The sequence below is a fragment of the Mytilus trossulus genome, chromosome 5 (assembly GCF_036588685.1).
Source record: "Mytilus trossulus isolate FHL-02 chromosome 5, PNRI_Mtr1.1.1.hap1, whole genome shotgun sequence".
NCBI lineage: Eukaryota > Metazoa > Mollusca > Bivalvia > Mytilida > Mytilidae > Mytilus > Mytilus trossulus.
The window spans coordinates 19206486-19226035 of record NC_086377.1 but is presented as its reverse complement, the minus strand read 5'-3'; the positions used below and the strand labels follow the sequence as shown (position 1 = coordinate 19226035).

Genomic DNA, 19550 nt, shown 5'->3' with positions numbered 1-19550 from the left:
TTTATGCTCTTATAATATACTGGATTATGGAGTGTGTGTCCGACCGAGAACTGCTCTAGTTCATTACTTTAGGAATATTTATCAAAAAGTAGTATTTAATATCAATTCTCTGTAAATATGAAAATGAGCTGGCCATGACATGATACAGAATTCCAACAAATTTGACCTCAATACATTTTATGTCTTAATTTTCCAAAAAAAAACTGCTTAATGTTATGAAAATTTTTCTCCCAGTATTATTCAATGTTTTCAAAAGTTTTAATAGGCCAATATGCACATTTATCAAGGTTTTCTAAATTTTAGAGATTTTAGTGGATCTACAGTTTTCCATAGATCCTGAAAATCTGCAGATGTTTTTATTCCTTTCCACACTGATTTCAAATTACTTTCTGACCTCAATATAATCTATATTATATAAATAACCAAATAAACTTGTAAATTGAATGGGATATTCAAGCATGTCCTTAAAAAAGTATTAAGAAAATCTTCATTATTCATTATTGATAAGATAGAGTTATCTCCCCTGATAGAGCTCTTCTGATCTAAAGCACACATGGTGTACACAGGAAGTATACACAAATGGGAGAAACTTTACAGACGATATCAGTGATCAACAGTCAGGGTTAAAACAATTGTTATGGTCTGTAAATAACCATGTCCTTCTGTAGCTTTAAAAGCTCACAGATATGTGAATGTGTAGGTGAAAATTCCCCACTGACTTCTTTGTCATCAGAATTGCAGTCCATTGTTCTTACTGAGGCCGGTCTACTGCCAAGTGATATTACACAGAAGTTTCAAGTGTGCAGTGAACATTTTCATAGGTTTTTGAATAAAAACAAAGCAGGTTGTAAATCAAAGATATGTGGGATACCTGATATAATTTCGTCTCACAACAAAGACAACAAAATATTATTGAGGATGGTATGGGGAAAAGGCAGACAGAAATGTATCTTTGGAAAAAGTGAAAGAGATTCATGCTAGGACAGGAATCATAGTTCCAGTTGGAACTCGTAAGTAAAATAATAAAACTGATTTTTTTTTAACTTAGTATCACATAATTTGTTATTTATATTTATTAACCAACTTGGGGACAACATCAAAAGTTCAATGTAGGATAAAAAAAACTTAATTCACATATCTTTTTCACTGACCCCCAATATACACAATTTGCAGAAGTTCCCCCCCGCCAAAAAAAAAAAACCCAAACTGAAATAGTATTTGATTTAAATATAAAATCCCATGTTTTTCAAAACAGAAAATTTTCGACAACTGGGCATTACAGAACCACAGCTATGCATTAAGAAAGGGGGCATCAATACTCTCGGAAAAGGGGGGGGGGCTACTTACTACATGTGTACCAGGTGATAGGACTTGCTACTGGAACTTTAAGGTTGAAAATATGTGATTAGGTGGGTGAAAACTATCAAAAATATATGGTTAGGGCAATAAAGCTCTCATTACTCTTTGTCGGTCGTTTTTCGTTGTATTGCCGTCTTTTTATCTTCTATTTTTGTCTTTTGGCCCTTTGGTATTCCACGTTTTACATTACACACCACATGAAATGTAAACAATATTGGAAAATGTAAAATTTTACCCAATATAAGAAAATGTATACATTCATGACATTACTAGACTCTAAATTATATGAACAGGGTTGGGTAACAGAACCCCAGCGGCATCCCCTAAATAAAAGTATTGAAGTGGATCCCACCCCACCTCCTAGGCAATACTGGACATTATAATTTATATCAAAATGTCATTTATTTCCAAAATAAGAGACAACTATTATTAAATTTACAAGGAACAGTCAGGCTATTGCCTAAATGGCTGAAATCTTTCAGTTTCTACAGTCATCAAAGAAGGAAAAACGCCTCACCTTTACATTGCATGATTTTATCCATTTCTTTCCCCTACCCAAAATATTACCGATGTTTGAAGAAAGTAAACAAGAAACAGAATTTCACTTCAAAAACATGTAGCTTAACCTGTCAACCACAAAGGTACTGCAGAATAAGTTCAGTAAAAACTGACAGGTTTTTATTTCAAAATATTTAAATTTGTCACAATCAGTAGTGTACTCTAAACTTAATAAGGAATTTATAAGAATCCATTTCTCCTAAATTCATTTTTTCTCGTATGGGGCAAACATATATTTAATTTGCATATACTACAAATGTATCTTTATTTATAAAAAAAAATAATTTGAACTGTATGTTTCAGCAATATGTCCAAGATAAAATTGAGAAAGGAAATGGTGAATATGTCAAAGCGACAACCACTCGACAATAGAGCAGACAACAGCCGAAGGCAACCAATGGGTCTTCAATGTAGCGAGAATTCCCGCACCCGTAGGTGTCCTTCAGCTGGCCCCTAAAAATATGCATAATAGTACAGTGATAATGGACGTCATATTAAACTCCGAATTATACACAAGAAACTAAAATTTAAAATCATACAAGACCAAGAAAGACCCTTTATTGTGGGCAATCCCCTTCATGTAGCCTGGCTAAAAATTTGGCAAATAATAATGTTAGTTAAATTAATAGTACATGCTATTATTTTATTCAGAGTCAAATTGTACATGTATGGTATCTCTATATATTAATGGGCTTAATTTTTTGTCAGTCCGATTGTCATGTATATCATATAAAGGGGTATATCAAACATCATGATACATTAAAATAGTTTACCCCTGTAATGAAAGTCTGAATACAAAAAGAGTTTATAATGATTCTCCCAATTTATTTTTTATTAAAAACATATTAAAATATTTATCGATTATTAAATTATAGTTAAACAAAAATTTGTTTATCAATTTTGAACTAAGAAATTACAGATACAGATGAATTGCGTTAGAAGATCTGACAGTGATTTTTTCAATGCAAAATACATGTACATGTAGGTGTTGTGTTTCTATTGACATTCAGTATACATGTACTTAAGCATTTTTAATATATATTGAGAAAAAAAATGATACTTCAAATGTATGTGTGTTATTTTAAAGTGCATAGTACATGTAGTATTAATTTCTTCTACAGTACATAGTTTTATTTAAAACTTGAACTATGTACAAATTACAATCAATATGAGTGCAATAAGCAAGGGCAGAATATTAACATTATTATTATTGAATATGTGGGTTCATTCAGTACTTTAAAACCTCTAGTCATATATATATAGCTGATCTGTAACAATAACATCTTCATGCCTTATATATCATGTACTGTAGTACGCCGCTAGATTAAAACTGACGTGGAAAGGTAACACATGCCCACCAAAAGCTCTTATTTTGAGAGCCCAGGTGGTCGTGTGGTCTAGCGGGACGGCTGCAGTGCAGGCGATTTGGTGTCACGATATCACAGTAGCAAGGGTTCGAATCCCGGCGAGGGAAGAACCAAAAATTTGCGAAAGCAAATTTACAGATCTAACATTGTTGGGTTGATGTTTAGACGAGTTGTCTATATACTGTATATATATCATTATGCAAATTGTGTTATATCATTTTTTCAGTACAAATAAACTCATCAAAATGGTTTTTTTTGAATTTGCACATGAGGGTTGAACACATACATGACATATGATGAACAAAAACAAACGTAAAATTCCTGATAGTCCTGATAGCCTGTTAATGGATAAGCTTACTGTGGTTTATGTTTTTAAAGCCTCAGTTCATGTCATCTGATATAAGTAAATATATTTTTTTATGCAGTGTTTGATGAACAGTGACAACCTTGATGACACAAGCAGCTATCAATATTAAGAACAGTATAATCTCAGACCTCATCGACTTAATAGTGGATATGATGTAAGTATCATTGAAAATTTCATTCATATCAAAATTTGAAATATTAAAGCTAGATATGATAAAGTAGGCCCACTCACAGCCTTATGCTGGTTGTGTCTACATTAATGGACTGACATCACGTTTTCGATAAATGATGTTTGAATCGATAGTATTGAAAACATGGAATAGGAAGTTATTTAAAAATTTGTCTATATGTTTAATGTTACTCTGAATTTATTTTGCTACGTTACAAGGCCACAGACCGTATTGCATAGATAATAAAGGGAAGAAATAATGTCTATTTTTGATACTCCAGGTTACCAGAAATAAAAAAAAAACCTGAGGGTTATGTCATTTGACCATCCAGCATTTATCTGTTATAAATTCACAACTAAAAAAAATGTTGCTCTATACATGAATCTTCATGTTTTATACAATATTCAGTTGTAATTCACAGTTCTAAAAATCAACCAAACAATGTTCTTCCCTCGCCAGTATTCGCACCCATGCTCCGAAGATATTGTGACACCAAATCCCCTGCACTGTAGCTGTCCTGCTTGACCACACGACCACCTAGTCTCTATGTACTTCAGTATATTGACATTAGCATCCATACTAGATCCCTTTTAATTAATTTATAAAAAAAATATTTATTTGCTTATATTTTACATTTTAGGAAAGTTGATATCATGGAACAGCATTATTGATAAGAAAATTCCTGTGATACAGCTTTTTGTTCATCATGATAGGTCGTATTCCAAGTTTGCTACAGTGGGTTCAGTAATTGTTGACAGAGGTAATTATATTATATTGAAAAAAACTGTGTACATGTAACAATTTGTGTTTCTTTGTGAAATTAATTTAAAAGATTTAACATATAAATTCATGATACAGAATCCTTGTACATACATGACCAAAAAAACAAATAAAAAGTGCTTTTATTATTGTTTTTTGTTATAGAGTTAGGCCTTCAACATGGAGCAAAAGCTCACACCTTCACAATCATTTTATGGCACAACACTTGTAAACAAGGTCACATATAGAAAACTTTTATGTTATATTATGACGGATTTTTTTTAAATATTTTGCATGATGTCTTTCCATGAAAACTATGTTCTGTTTAGTATAACAAAACACTTATTTTCTATTTATGTTTTTGTAGAGGATGATGATGGTGATGAGGAGGAGGAGGATGATAATGATGATGAGGATGCACAAAATGAGAGTAATGATGAACACACAACTACAGAGCCAGTTCCTAAGAAGAGACGGACAATATCAAAAATCTTTACTTGTCCTGAGGAAGGATGTACACGTTCTTTTAAACATTTATTCTCACTAGATCAACACATCATGGGTAACTGTAATCTAAAGGAAGAAAAACTTAGCCCGGCAGATAGAACAAATGTTTCATATGCTCAGAAGTTGGAACATGGCAATTTAGGAGTGTCATTTACCAAACAATCTGACAACAACAACAGTGCTGCTACTGACAAACTAAACAAAGGATGGGCATTAAAAGTGAACAAACCAAAAACCATTTTCACATTAGACCAAAAGGCTTACTTACATGAAAAATTCATGATTGGGAAAACAACTGGAAGAAAAGAGGACCCATCAAAAGTAGCAGAGGAGATGCGATATGTCTTAAAAAATGGAGAAAACAGGTTCACTAGATCGCAATATCTAACCTCACAACAAGAAGCTAGCTATTTCTCAAGACTTGTGCAAAAAGAAAAGAAGATAGATGAAACAGATTTGATAGCTGCAACTGCAGACAGTAAATGTTCTGTTTGGAAAAGGAAGGTTTGGAAAGAATGTTCTCTATAATTTTAGAATAAGATGTTTATAGTGAAATATCTGTATTTTCTAAGTCTTTTCAAAATACTTATTTGTTTTAATATTATTCAAAAAGTAATGAATGTATTTATTATTGCAAATCCCTGACCAGTGACATATATGTGATCTCTTAATTATGCCATTGAAACTTTTTTGAATAGGAAAATCGCCACTAAACATGTCAATGCCAATTTCCGTTATTGCAAACCTCATTCTTACATTTTTCGAATTTTTCATATTTAATTTAATAAAAACATTCCAATATTTTTTTAATTTTCAGTATACCTTGTATAACACCTATGCATCAAAACAAAACCTTGATCATAACATTCCCCTGGTAGGCTAACATGATTTTTGGGCAGGGAAAGGGCACTGAAAGATAAAAAAAAACTGAACCCCAAAATTTATATATTATGTCTCCCCACTACCACAAATTTGGTGGAGAGACATATTGTTTTGGCATATTCCACTGTCCATCACAAAGTATATCAGTGCAACTCCTTTTAAACTAAAGAACTGAATTTTATTATGAAACTTGGCATGTAGCAGGGACACTATATGTAGTTATGCATGTTAAAAGGAAATTTTGATCAGCTAAATTTGTGAAGTTATGCCCTTTTGAACTTAGAAATTTGTCAAAAAAGTATAGGAAACATGGTATGTAGCAAGAAGATCATATGTTTTTAGACAAATACAAACTTAAATTGAAGTTATTTTACATAAATATATTATATATTTACTTGAAAATGCAAAAATCCAGACCCAATTTTTAATATTACTATCATTTGTAAACTTTCTAAAATTAACACTCTTTCTTTTTTTCTAAAAAAGTTTACCAAAATTTTTGGCACATTCCCATATAACATTTTATAGGAGTTTCATACAAGATGATGGCAATATGATTCTAAAAAAATATTAGGAAATATACATTTGTTTTGCTAAAATTCTGAAATGTACACACCTCAGTCCTCACCTATTTTAATACTTCACTACACATATTGGTGAGGTATTATTTTGTGTGTGGTTGTACATCTGGCTTGTTTGTCAGTCCCTGATAAATCCAGATGATAACTTTAGAAACAATAAACAAATTTGTAACAACCTTTACACAGTGTTTTAATCCTATAAACAACAGAGCAAGTTCAGTTTTCATCTAAATCCAACAAATAGTTTTATGATTTATGCTATTTTCAAGTTTATGCCATCTGAACCCCCCCCCCCCCCCCCCCTTTTTTTTGAAAGTTTCCAGATGACAACTGGAAAACAGACAAACCTTTCATTTAAAAATTTGCACAGTGTTTCAGTACTGAAAAAAAGGTCTCCTTCAATTTTCAACTTAATTAAACAAAAAAATTGAGAATTATGCTATTTTCAAGTTTTGCAACCCCCCCCCCCTTTTTTAACAGTTTCTTAATGAAAACCGGAAAACTAATTAACCTTTATAAAATGTGGCTTAGTATCATTATTAGTTTTATTGTTTAGTAAAATATTTTGCCAAGAGACAATGTATTGCAATTTGAAATGAACTAACATTTCCATGGAAATATGCATATTTTGCGATTTTTTGTCATTTTTAGGATTTATGTACATAAAGGTCTTGAAATTTCCCACAGTTTTTTTTGGGGTTTAAATCCAACTATATATCATCTACATATATTACCATAAGTTTTATTTCAAATCAGTGTGCAAAGGTAAAAAAAAAGTCTATTCATAATATGCTCCCAAAGGGAATTTTCTTGATTTAGTAAAATGCCAAAATTTGTATAAATAAAGTGCCGTTTTGAATTATGCAGAACTATTTTTATGGATATTTTTTTATATAAGAAACTTGAAATACAGTAGTTTAAGATAAATAGCAGCATATTCCACTGAATTGTTAATATTATACTATATTATGTCCATTAAAATTGTCAGAATTGCAGTTTTTGTGTTTTTTTCTCAGGAGGCCATTGTATGAAAAATAGGTAATACCATTTCCATAGCAATCCATCATTTTGGTTATTTTTTTTTATTGAAAACATTTATGGTAATGTAGTGGGACTACACACAATAAGTTTATAGAAATTTAAAAAGTTAGTGTGGCCAGCCAGTATTGACATTGTTTTGATAATTACAGAGAATTGATATTATTATTCAGCCCCATTCTACTATTTAGAATGAATAAAACAGGAAAAAGCTGACAAAAAATCTATGGACTCTTTTTTAATTCAGTAATGAAGATAGTTGATATAAGTATTCAACATATTAAAATACATTTTACTATTAAAAATAACCACGATAAACCTATTTTTCGTTTCAAACATAAACTAAAAGAACTAGCCAAGGAATTTGTTTTTGTCCCGGCCGATAAAGCTGCTAATAATATTATTATTGTTTGACGTAAATTTTACATTGAGGTTCTGAAAAAAGAAATCACCAATTCACCAACATTCCAACTGACTCCATTTTCAGATAACGATCTCTGTAACAAACATAAACTTTTAGCTACCGCTTTACAAGCAGAGCCACATACAATGAAAGTCCCAATTATGTAGCTACACAAAACACCTTACAAATGTAGATTTATTTCATCTTCAAGCCATTGTTCCTAAATTGTCTATTTTCCTTACTAGCACACTTGGTACAATTAAAAACCTGATAATAAAGTGTTCAAATAAAGCCTTCGAAAATAATGGAATTAATTACTGTTGGAGTGTCAAAAACTCGTTGGAACTTGTCGCATGCTTATATTGGTGATTTTGAATCTGTTCAAAGTTTTGATTTGTCTACCCTGTATACCACATTGCCTCACATTCTCATTAAGAAAACATTAGTCACACACCTAATTAAATGGGCATTGAAAACGTCAGAATGTGATTATATATGTTCAAACTCTTTTAGGTCATGTTTTAGTAGCAATAAACAACAAAACCATGTCAATTGGACATTCTTTGATACTATACATGCCCTTGAATTTTTACTAGATAACATTTTTGTTCGCTTTGGGAAATCCGTATATCGTCAGGTTATCGGAATTCCAAGGGGGACTAACTCTGCTCCACTTATTGCAGACCTGTTTTTGTATTGCTATGACAAAAATAAGCAAAGGCCCATCGAAACAACATCTGATAAACAAATTTAATAATACTTTTAGATATTTGGATGATATTTTGGCTCTCAGTAATGGCGACTTCAGTATGTATATTAAAGAAATTTATCCTGTTGAACTTACTTAAAATAAAGCTAATACTAGCAATGACTACTGCCCTTTCCACGATCTTGATATCTATATCACTAACGGAAAGCTGAATACTAAAATTTATGATAAAAAAAATGATTTTTCATTTCCTCTCGTTAATTATCCATTTTTAGATGGTGACGTTCCCTTGTCACCATCTTACGGTGTTTATATATCTCAACTTGTACGATTCACTCGTGTATGTACCAATGTTTTAAACTTTAAAGAGAAATTTATGTATTACTAAAAAGTTATTACACCAGGGTTTTCGATAGCACAACCTAGTCAACACATTTACTCAATTTTATCATCGGTATAAGGACATCATTCGTTAATATACCTCAATATGCAGACTTTTGTACGTTCAGGTATTTCACATACAAAATTTTATGGAATTATTCTGTATAAAGCACAAAGGTGTCGGTATTCAACTCAGAGACTTATTAAGAAGGGATATAGTTACGATACTGTTGTCAGGTCATTAAAGATTGCATATTTTCGCGTTAATATTTATTCACTTTTAGGGTCTTTCCATTGGAACTAAACTCATTTATTCAAAAAACAGTTGTTGGCATGACACGGGTTTTGTTTTCCTCATATATGTTAATTGTGTTATTTTGGTCTTTTGTGGATAGTTGTCTCATTGGCAATCATACCACATCTTCTTTTTTATACATGATGGTATGATACTAAACCCCTACCGGGAAGGATTGTACCTGATGTTCATATGATGTAACCATAATCTTTCAGTCAGTTTAATTGAATTCTGGAGCTGGCATGTCAGTTAACTGCTAGTAGTCTTTTGTTATGTATGTATTATTGTCATTTTGTTTATTTTCTTTGGTTACATCTTCTGACATCAGACTCGGACTTCTCTTGAACAGAATTTTAATGTGCGTATCGTTATTCGTTTACTTTTCTACATTGACTAGAGGTAAAGGTGGAGGGTTGAGATCTCACAAATATGTTTAACCCCGCCGCATTTTTGCGCCTGTCCCAAGTCAGGAGCCTCTGGCCTTTGTTAGTCTTAAGTATTGCGTTCAATATCACTGAACTAGTATATATTTGTTAAGGGGCCAGCTGAAGGACGACTCCGGGTGCGGGAACTTCTCGCTACATTGAAGACCTGTTGGTGACCTTCTGCTGTTGTTTCTTTCTATGGTCGTTTTGTTGTTTCTTTGACACATTCCCCATTTCCATTCTCAATTTTATTTTGTAAAATTTACGGTCAAAGACCCAATTTATTCATTTAAAATGTAGAAAATGACTAGAATCAGGTACATAGTATCACCAATTGTTAAGCCCCTGAAAACAAACATTCATAAAAGGGGGGGGGGGGGTCATTTAATTTGAATTACAAAAATTAATACCTTTCATATATATCGTAGGTACAAAATGTTACATTTTATCATTTGTTTGGGTTTTGTTTGGTGTTGAATAAAATACATGTAGTGGAATGCGAAAGTGTCAAAAGAGATACAATCGGTATATAAAATGCAGCCAGATATACCAAGAATAATGAAAGACGAAGTTATAGGAAATTTATTGACCTTGTAATATATTTCTAAAAGTTTTCCTGACCTATTCACATATTTTTAAGCTTACAACAGTGACTATTCCAGCGGCACGTCCTATCACCTTGAATATAGGAAAGTAAATCCCCATACCCCCCCCCCCCCCCCCCCTTTATGAATATACACAGGGGATTCCGACGTAAAGATTTAGTACCAGTTTTATGTTTTGAGAGTTTAAGGTGTGAAACTATGTATTTATTTAAAGTTTCTGAGACTTTAAATATACCAAAAGTGTACGTTTCACTTTAAGCTATTTTAAACTATATTATCAAATGTAAAAAATAGATCGATTTTGCTAGTACTGTTCAATGGATTATGATCCAATACACAGCCATTTGGTAAATATTCTAAGTATGGATCCAAAATTACACAAGTAGCATTATCTTAATTGAAAACATGCTTATTAAATTTACCTATTTTCTTACAAAGTAAGAATCAATTTGAGTCCAGGATTCCCATGTTTTCTGTCAGCGTTTGACGTGTCATATATCATGTTTATGTTCCTGTTAAGAATATTTACTTCCGGTATTTAAATAACAAATTGCTGCATAAGGGTCATAGAATTTCATATTATTATTCATTGAAGGAACATTTTGAGAGTATTTGTCGTATTATTTGCTTAAACTAGAAATTACGAAAATATTGGCAGGATATTAGTTCTCTTGTTTCAAGAAATATTTCACTTTAAAATTTATTTTTAGAAATATCAATGTGTATGATATTGTGTGTTTAAAGTGCATAAAGGTCTATACAGTATACTGAAATGTTTACTTTATTTTAGACAGTTAGCTTCTCAAAGGTGAAATAGATGTATTTATAAAAAAGGTGCATTTTACTTTCTAATAATAAACATGTATTATTAAAAGAGGTGCATTTAGCGTCCTAATAATAATAATAAAAAAATATTTATAACTTAGGCGCATTTAGTTTTCCTATAAAATATATGTCGTATACAAGTTGCGGTTTTGTACAGGTTATAACATGTCCAAAATTGTGTGTTAGTTATAATTCGTACAATGCAAAACAAACAAGTCATAACATGTACAAAAGTACCTCATAAATGAACAAAATATTGCTTTAAAAGGTTATAACAGTTATCAAAGGTATCAGGATGATACTTTAGCACGCCAGACGCGCGTTTCGTCTACATACGACTCACCAGTGTTGTGCCGGCAAGAAATTGGTTCCTTATTACATGTACATCATTTGTACGTCCTTTTTATGATCCATAAATGAGTTAAAATGGTCTCAAATGTATATTGTTATTATTTATTGTTATTAAAATATTTCGTTATTCACATCCCTGTTAAATCCCATCTGGTTCCATTGTAAGTTATCCGTTTGTTTACATCTGATGTTAAAGTACATTTCAGGAATGTCACCGGAAATTGATTGTTTACATGTCGTTTATACATGTTGAAGGGACCCCCAAAATTAGTAGTTTACGCTTGTTATGTAATAATTATGACTTGATGTTGTAGGAATCATAGAATTGTCTCATTCTATATTGTTTGCATACTTATTTATACATGTAATAGCTCTCATACTGTATTTTTTAGTCTACTTTCACTTTTAACTTGTCGTTCAGAATGTCCATTTTTGTCGGGACACGGACCACTTCAGTATGGAATTTCACTTACTTTATATTATAATGTATATTATTTAGATGATTTTACCAATCAACTGATTCTGTTACTGCATTTAATCCGTTTATAACGGTAGTCAAATTTAGCGGTGCTTCCAAGTTTGGATTTGGCGCACCACATCTATTTTCGGTGTCTGCACCGTATAAGGCAAAATTTATATACATTGCTACGGCAATGCACCTTGATTAGAGATTACCATATATAACTAAATTGTAAACCTTGGTGAAACAGCACCTCGTTTTTATACTGTCACTGGAACCTCGGATGCACAGGACTTTGGGTGTAACTGAACCTTGGTGCAACCGCACCTCATTTATATACCTTAATTGAACCTTGGAGCAACCACATCATTTATATACCGTAACCTAAAACTTAGGTGCAATTGAACCTCAGGTGTGTATGCACCTCATCGGAAATATAGCAAGTTAGCTATGAGAGTGATAAATCTCATACCATTTGAAGTTTTATGTATCCTCTGGGGACTCCTTCTGTTTATATATAGATATCATATAAGTTTATATAGTATAATTATTTACTATTGTCAAACTGCATAAATTCATGTTGTGCCTTACTACTGAAATAAACAGGGTGTGAACTTTTATCAGTTTTATGTCTCTGTGAAGCCTAAACAGTTAGATTTATATCAGCAGATCGAACCCCTTTTTAGAAGTATATGTTTAATATATACTTGAACACACCCGTGATATTGCGGGTCCGTGACTTAATTAAAGTATATAACTATGCGCAAGCCTTATTTTAGTATTAGTATTGTCATCTGATATAGTCGTGCCGAGTATAAGATACAGTTTTCTCTGCCTTCAAATATATCTGTTGGAAACCGTCGAACTGGAACTTATCAATTATTGGTAATATTAATTATTTGGAAAACAAAAGGTCCTGGAATAGAGTATTTTTTTATCATCAGCATTGTCCTATATTAGTTATAGATAAAGTTGAATTCTTTGATTCGATGTTTTACGTCATGCCCGCTAACAAACTGAAAACTGTACCTATACGCCTTATTTTTAGTCCATATTTTTAGTATTCGTATTGTTATCTTACTGATTAAAATACTACAATAGGTAACAATTTGACAATTTTAAAAGTAGTGTCAATCCTGTGGTTATAACCCGTGTATATAGCATATTAATCCTGAATACACCGTTTGGTGGTGCGCCTGTCAGATGCTGAACGTACAGATAACACGGTGGGTATGGTTGTCCTGCGAGAGAACGTACTGTGCTGGTGATTTTGTCCTGACGGGTGCTGGTGATCAATGAAAAAATGTAAACAAAGACGAAAATGATGATTTTTGACGTTTTCACTCATAAAAAATGGAAGAAAACAGTTGAGATTTTTCAATTCCGTTTCTTAGGGGTTCATATATAAACCATTAAAAAAATGACCCTCTAAACTGTTTCAGTAAGCGTAACACAAAAATGCTCAATTTCAGAAAATCTCGAACTGAAAAAATAAAACAAAAATGCTCATAGAGTCCGCTTTCTATGCCGCAATCCATACGACAAAACAATTTTGTGAAAAAAACATTGCAATTTATTAAAATTTAGCATTTTCTCAATTTATTCATGTCCTGATACTGTGCTGGTGGGTCCTGTCATTGTGCTGGTGGGTCCTGATACGGTGCTGGTGATTTTGGATAAGAAGTTGGTCATATTTGAAACAAATGTTACAAAATCAATAAAATTAGCCAGATAATTGTTGCCAACAGGATCTATGACTCCTATTTTAGATTTTGTGCATCCATTTGGCTGTTTAATATGTGTTTTTAAATGATTTGAACTTGTATTACATAATAACATAAAAGGGCAACATCTTTCGTCCAATATCAGATAACAATTAATATATATAGTATCTAAAATAAGTTAAAATTTCCACAATACTATATAATTCATTTTATGTGTCAATTTGTTCGAAAAAAGTCGAAAAGAAGAGACTTTTTTTAATGTCATGATTATATGTCGCTTTCTAGATCTATGCTTAGCATTTATTTCAGATGACATGGACTCCTCACCCTGATGACCCTGCTGCCTTTCATAACTTTATTCGTATACATATATTAATAGATAAACAAAAGGCTGCATGCAACACGTATTTTTGTATTTAAAATGATTCGTTGTAACGAGAATATTTGTGGTGAATGGAAACTGTGAGGGTTACAATCTTAAATTGCTTATAAATGTTGCTGGAACTAGTTCCGTTATCTGATCTGAATTTTCTGAAATGTGCAAGGTAGATAGACATTTTGAATTTTTTTACCGTCGGTAATGAACCATTGTGTTGATCCCATGCTAAACATAACAAAAATCTCTGTTTAAAGGTCTGTGAATTTTCTACAAAAATAGTGATTTTATTTTCATTTAATTCTCTTTCTACTAAATACAATAATGAACTATTAATAATAATGCTTTGCAAGAAGTTTCCCCTTGATATATGTACAAAATTATATCTCTATTATTTATTGTCTGTGCTGTTTTGATACTATTGCAGTTTGCACATTTCGGAATTGACAGGCCACAGGAGGGGTCATAAACCGTACACGAAAAGATAAAACTTGATTTGCACCTATGAACCCCCACCCGGTTTGGTTTTTTTAGGAGCCTGGGGTGTCTAAAAATGGTCGATTACAGACAGCCGAGTACGCATTTTACTTTTCAGGCGTGTTATTGTTGATTGTTAAAGTCCTAAAAACGGATAGATGGAAACAAAAATGTTTGATTTATATCTGGCTTTAGATTCATTTTTTTAAAATATAAATTAAGGCTACATTTTAATATAATAATTCTATGAATTCACGATATAAAAAAATGCAGAAAAAAAAATGAATGAAGTGAAATATCTTAGTAAGGAGTCATTACTACAGAGATGGTGTGTTTGACACACAAAACTTAAAAGCTTAGTGATATTACCAATATTAAAATAAAAGTGTATTTTAGTTGGGTATTTTTTCCATTTACTCATTTTCAATTATAATCAAGGCACATTTTATTTTTATTCATGAAAAATATTTATATATAGAAAAGAAGGACACATTGTTCACTTCCTCCCCCGTAATTCTTTATCAAAAATATTTATTTTGAAATGAAAATAGCTGAGAAATCTTAATTTTATTAGTGTTCTCTAGGTTATCTCGTCTTCATTCTCTGACATATTCTAGCCTGCCCTTTCATAAAATAGTGATTTTTGTTTAGTGTTCTATCGGACTTTCGAACAAAATAATACCTGATAACCGTTTAGACAAAAAAAAATGACTAGACTCAAGCTGGCAGCCACTTTTATCGGCCAATCAAGATAGCAGCCACTTTTTTCCAGCAGCCAATTTTGGGGATATGTCTAAAAACCAAAAAACTGAATGAGACTCAAACGTTCCAAAAATCGCTAAATATTAGTTAAATGCTATCTAACACCGGAAATCGACAATTTCACGGCTTGTACTGGATTAATAATGAAAATTTGCCATAAGGGCAACTTTGAACCTCTGTGGTGGCTAGACGGGCCCGGATCCCAGAAAAATATTAAAGTGGGGAATAGCCTGGGTCAATACCTTTGAAATGAGCTAGGTCCAGTTCGGAACTTTGCCGTAGGTATATGCCGAAAAGTACCGAATGTGTGTCTGGTATGGAAAATACGTAAATGGGCGACTTTGAACCTCTGTGGTGGCTAGACGGGCCCGGATCCCAGAAAAATATTTAAATGGGGAATAGCATGGGTCAAGACCTTTGAAATGAGCTAGGTCCAGATCGGAACTTTGCCGTAGGTATATGCCGAAAAGTACCGAATGTGTGTTTGGTATGGAAACAACGTAAATGGGCGACTTGAACCTCTGTGGTGGCTAGACGGGCCCGGATCCCAGAAAAATATTTAAGTGGGGAATAGCCTGGGTCAAGACCTTTAAAATGAGCTAGGTCCGGTTCGGAACTTTGCCGTAGGGATATTCCGAAATGTACCGAGTGTGGGATTAATAATGAAAATTTGCCATAAGGGCAACTTTGAACCTCTGTGGTGGCTAGACGGGCCCGGATCCCAGAAAAATATTAAAGTGGGGAATAGCCTAGGTCAATACCGTTGAAATGAGCTAGGTCCAGTTCGGAACTTTGCCGTAGGTATATGCCGAAAAGTACCGAATGTGTGTCTGGTATGGAAAATACGTAAATGGGCGACTTTGAACCTCTGTGGTGGCTAGACGGGCCCGGATCCCAGAAAAATATTTAAATGGGGAATAGCATGGGTTAAGACCTTTGAAATGAGCTAGGTCCAGTTCGGAACTTTGCCGTAGGTATATGCCGAAAAGTACCGAATGTGTGTTTGGTATGGAAACAACGTAAATGGGCGACTTGAACCTTTGTGGTGGCTAGACGGGCCCGGATCCCAGAAAAAATATTTAAGTGTGGAATAGCCAGGGTCGATACCTTTGAAATGAGGTAGGTCCTGTTCGGAACTTTGCCGTAGGTATATACCGAGAAGTACCGAATGTGTAGTAATTATGCCTCGAGCCATTATAGACATCCTCGACCATTAATACAGACCTTGGACATATAACAAGGCCATTATAAAAACACCCTTTCATTAAAACTATAATTCAAAATACGCTTAATATGGGCATCTGTAAACCTCTGTGGTGGCCAGACAGGCACGGATCCCAGAAAAAAATATTTAAGCAGGTAATAGACCGGGTCAATACCTTGATATTGGGATGGGTCTTGATAGAAAATTTTCCGTAGTGATATCCCGTGATGTACTTAATGTGATGTTGGTAAGGACAGAATTTCTAGGGGAAGCATTGGTCCCTCATAACAAGAAATGTGTCACGGTCATATTTGCATTACAAACGTTCATCTCACCATCATGGGTTGTTCCAAAGCTATGAACAGATAAAGGTGCTGAACTTTGCAGCAAAGAGGCTGAAGAGTTTCGTCAGAAACACAACATTGAACTGTACTCTAACGAGAATGAAGAAAAAACAAGTTTCTTTGAATGTTGGATGAGAACAATGAAAATTATCTTTTTTAAATACTTTTGGCTTATTCTACGCGTACTAACATCGATTGTTTGGAGGTGTTATACTGATGAACGAGATTATTCAACACATCGATTAAACATAGATCCACTAGGATGACTCCTTTTAATGACAGTTAAACTAAACACGATCACAAAATGTACGGAACTTTTATGGTAATCTTCTTCCATTAAAACAGGGTAAATTTAAAGTAGTCGATACAGTTTGAAGTACTTTTTAAGAAAAGCGTGTTTAAAAAGGAATACATCCTTAGGTGGACCGAGGAAGTCTTAACTTTGTCCCACGTATAGAACACTCAAACCCAAACGTATCGTACCATGGATTTTAATGAAGTCTACGTAAAAGGGTCCTGTTAAGAACTTCAGAAAAACGAACCAAGGGTGGTTTGAAATATATCTTTATTCAATGGAAAATGTACTTTAAGTCCTTTAAGTCCTGTATTTAACAATCAGATTTGCAGTAAAAACCTTTTAGCAAGTATAGTCGTTGGCAGTTTGCACAAGATCATAAAGGCTACTTTCCCTATGCGAGCAATATGGTGAAGGCTTAAACATCTGGGTTATATCTTTACCAGGTGAAGAACCACCTAGGGTTTTTGATCTCACACCAGCATGTTTCAATAATTCACAGATCATCAGACTCTCTCGATCTTCCATGTTTTGCTCTTAAGCTTCCATAGTCAATGGACGTTCCAAGAGTGCATCAATGTTTTTATGGGTCAAGTTTTTAATCTTATGTACCTAAAGTTTTTGTTGCAGAGTGGTCTTAAACTCATCTACCTTTTTCTCAAGTTCTTTAAAGGTTGTAATTAAATCTTTCTCTAGTCGTTTTATATCCGTCTCCAATAGGTTACACTGGGATTGTAATGTATTTCTCAATTTCCATAGAATCCAAAATTGTCTGTCATGTGTTGTAGCAGATCTTGATTTCAAGAAATTTACCATTAAGTAGGGAGGGAATGAAGTTTTATGGTCGGGTTGTTGTTTCTTTGACACATTCCCCATTTTCATTCTCAACTTTATTTGCTAGTTGTCGTCCAATGGATTACATGTTCCATAACGGTAGGAAAAAAAGGTTTGGAAAGTAGGGTAACCCGCATTAACAAACTTCTCAAATATGAAAAGTTTTAACTGTTCTCTACAATTTCCCATTGAGAGTGGCTTTTTTGGAATTAGAATGTTGTGTACACGTAACACTTATTTAAAGTTTTCGAGCCTCCAAACGGGCGCGAAATTGCAATCATCTTTCAATATCATTCATATTATTTTAACATATGATAAATGTTGTTGTTCCTTATATAACAATATGTTTTAGAGGTTTGATAAATCCAGGCATTGTTACTTCTATCACCATACGTCTCTTAGGTATTCGTTTTCAATTTGAAAATGTCCATGTGCCAGTGTTCTGATTCCATCTTTTAAAATGTAACGTGTGTCATCTTGTGTGTTAGTTTCTTAAGTCATCACGATTTCAAGGTAACTGCGAATGACGTTCATTTTTCTATGACAACTTTGGTAGGTCATAAAACACGGCTGGTAATGGTTACACGGAATATTTTGTCGATTGACCTGTTTGGTTTTTCCTTAAGCTTTCCTTGTGTTTTAACCATCTTTCATTCGATATTAAAACATATTGCACGAAGCCCTACAAACTCAGCAATCATTTGACCACCAAACGTATCTTCAAACACATCAATCACTATTTGCTGACGTTATTTGGAATTCAACGATAGGTTGTTCGTACAATAGTTAAGTGTGTCAAACTTGTTTGAATTTGAGATACCATGTCTTTAGAAAGTCGTCAGTTTGAATTTAATAGACTAGATTATCAGTGTCGGTAAACAATAGTCGAACATTGTTTCCGAAGGTTTCATAATGAATGTCGTACATTAAAATCTTTGAAATGTCTAAGATGCATGCTCCCAAATACACAGGCTTGTCAAATTTGAGTTCGGTTTTCTTCATGTGTACGATTGTTTTTCGGTAGTCACTTATTTTATATTCATCCGTTTGAGTTTGTGTACCATGGTATTTCCAAACTTTGTTCATCAGTTTGAAAAAAAAATGTTTTTTTACAGACAGGGTGCGAGTGGTAGTTATGGTTATAAGGTGAATATTCAGGTAAATGCAAATTTCAAGCCTACATGATTGTTTAAATTTTAACACATGATACACTTTTGTTAATACCAACCCATTTGAATAACTCTGTTTCAAATTTCTATCATAAAGAACATACTGTACACCTTTGTCGGATTTGAATACGCTACCAACTTATTAAACTTATTAATTTCTGTTTTCATGTGAAAACTATACATCGTTAAGCTTATCGTAAAGGTCGACTGAGTAACCAAATCCCATTCAAGTATGTACCCAACCTCATCCTCCTCTTTCCACATGTCAATGACTTCAAAGTCGTCCACTAATTCAAAACCCTTGTTGGCTACGGTTCTAACATG

General features: G+C 33.2%; 1 protein-coding gene across 1 annotated transcript in view; it reads right to left on the bottom strand.

Moving 5' to 3' along the window:
• The window catches only part of LOC134717701 (uncharacterized), a 31192-nt gene extending 20286 nt beyond the window's left edge, over positions 1 to 10906 (bottom strand). Inside the window, exon 1 of the mRNA XM_063580194.1 lies at positions 10828 to 10906. The gene's annotated coding sequence lies outside the window, so the exon portion shown is untranslated. The remainder of the gene's footprint in view (positions 1 to 10827) is intronic.
• Between the last annotated feature and the right edge of the window lie 8644 nt (positions 10907 to 19550).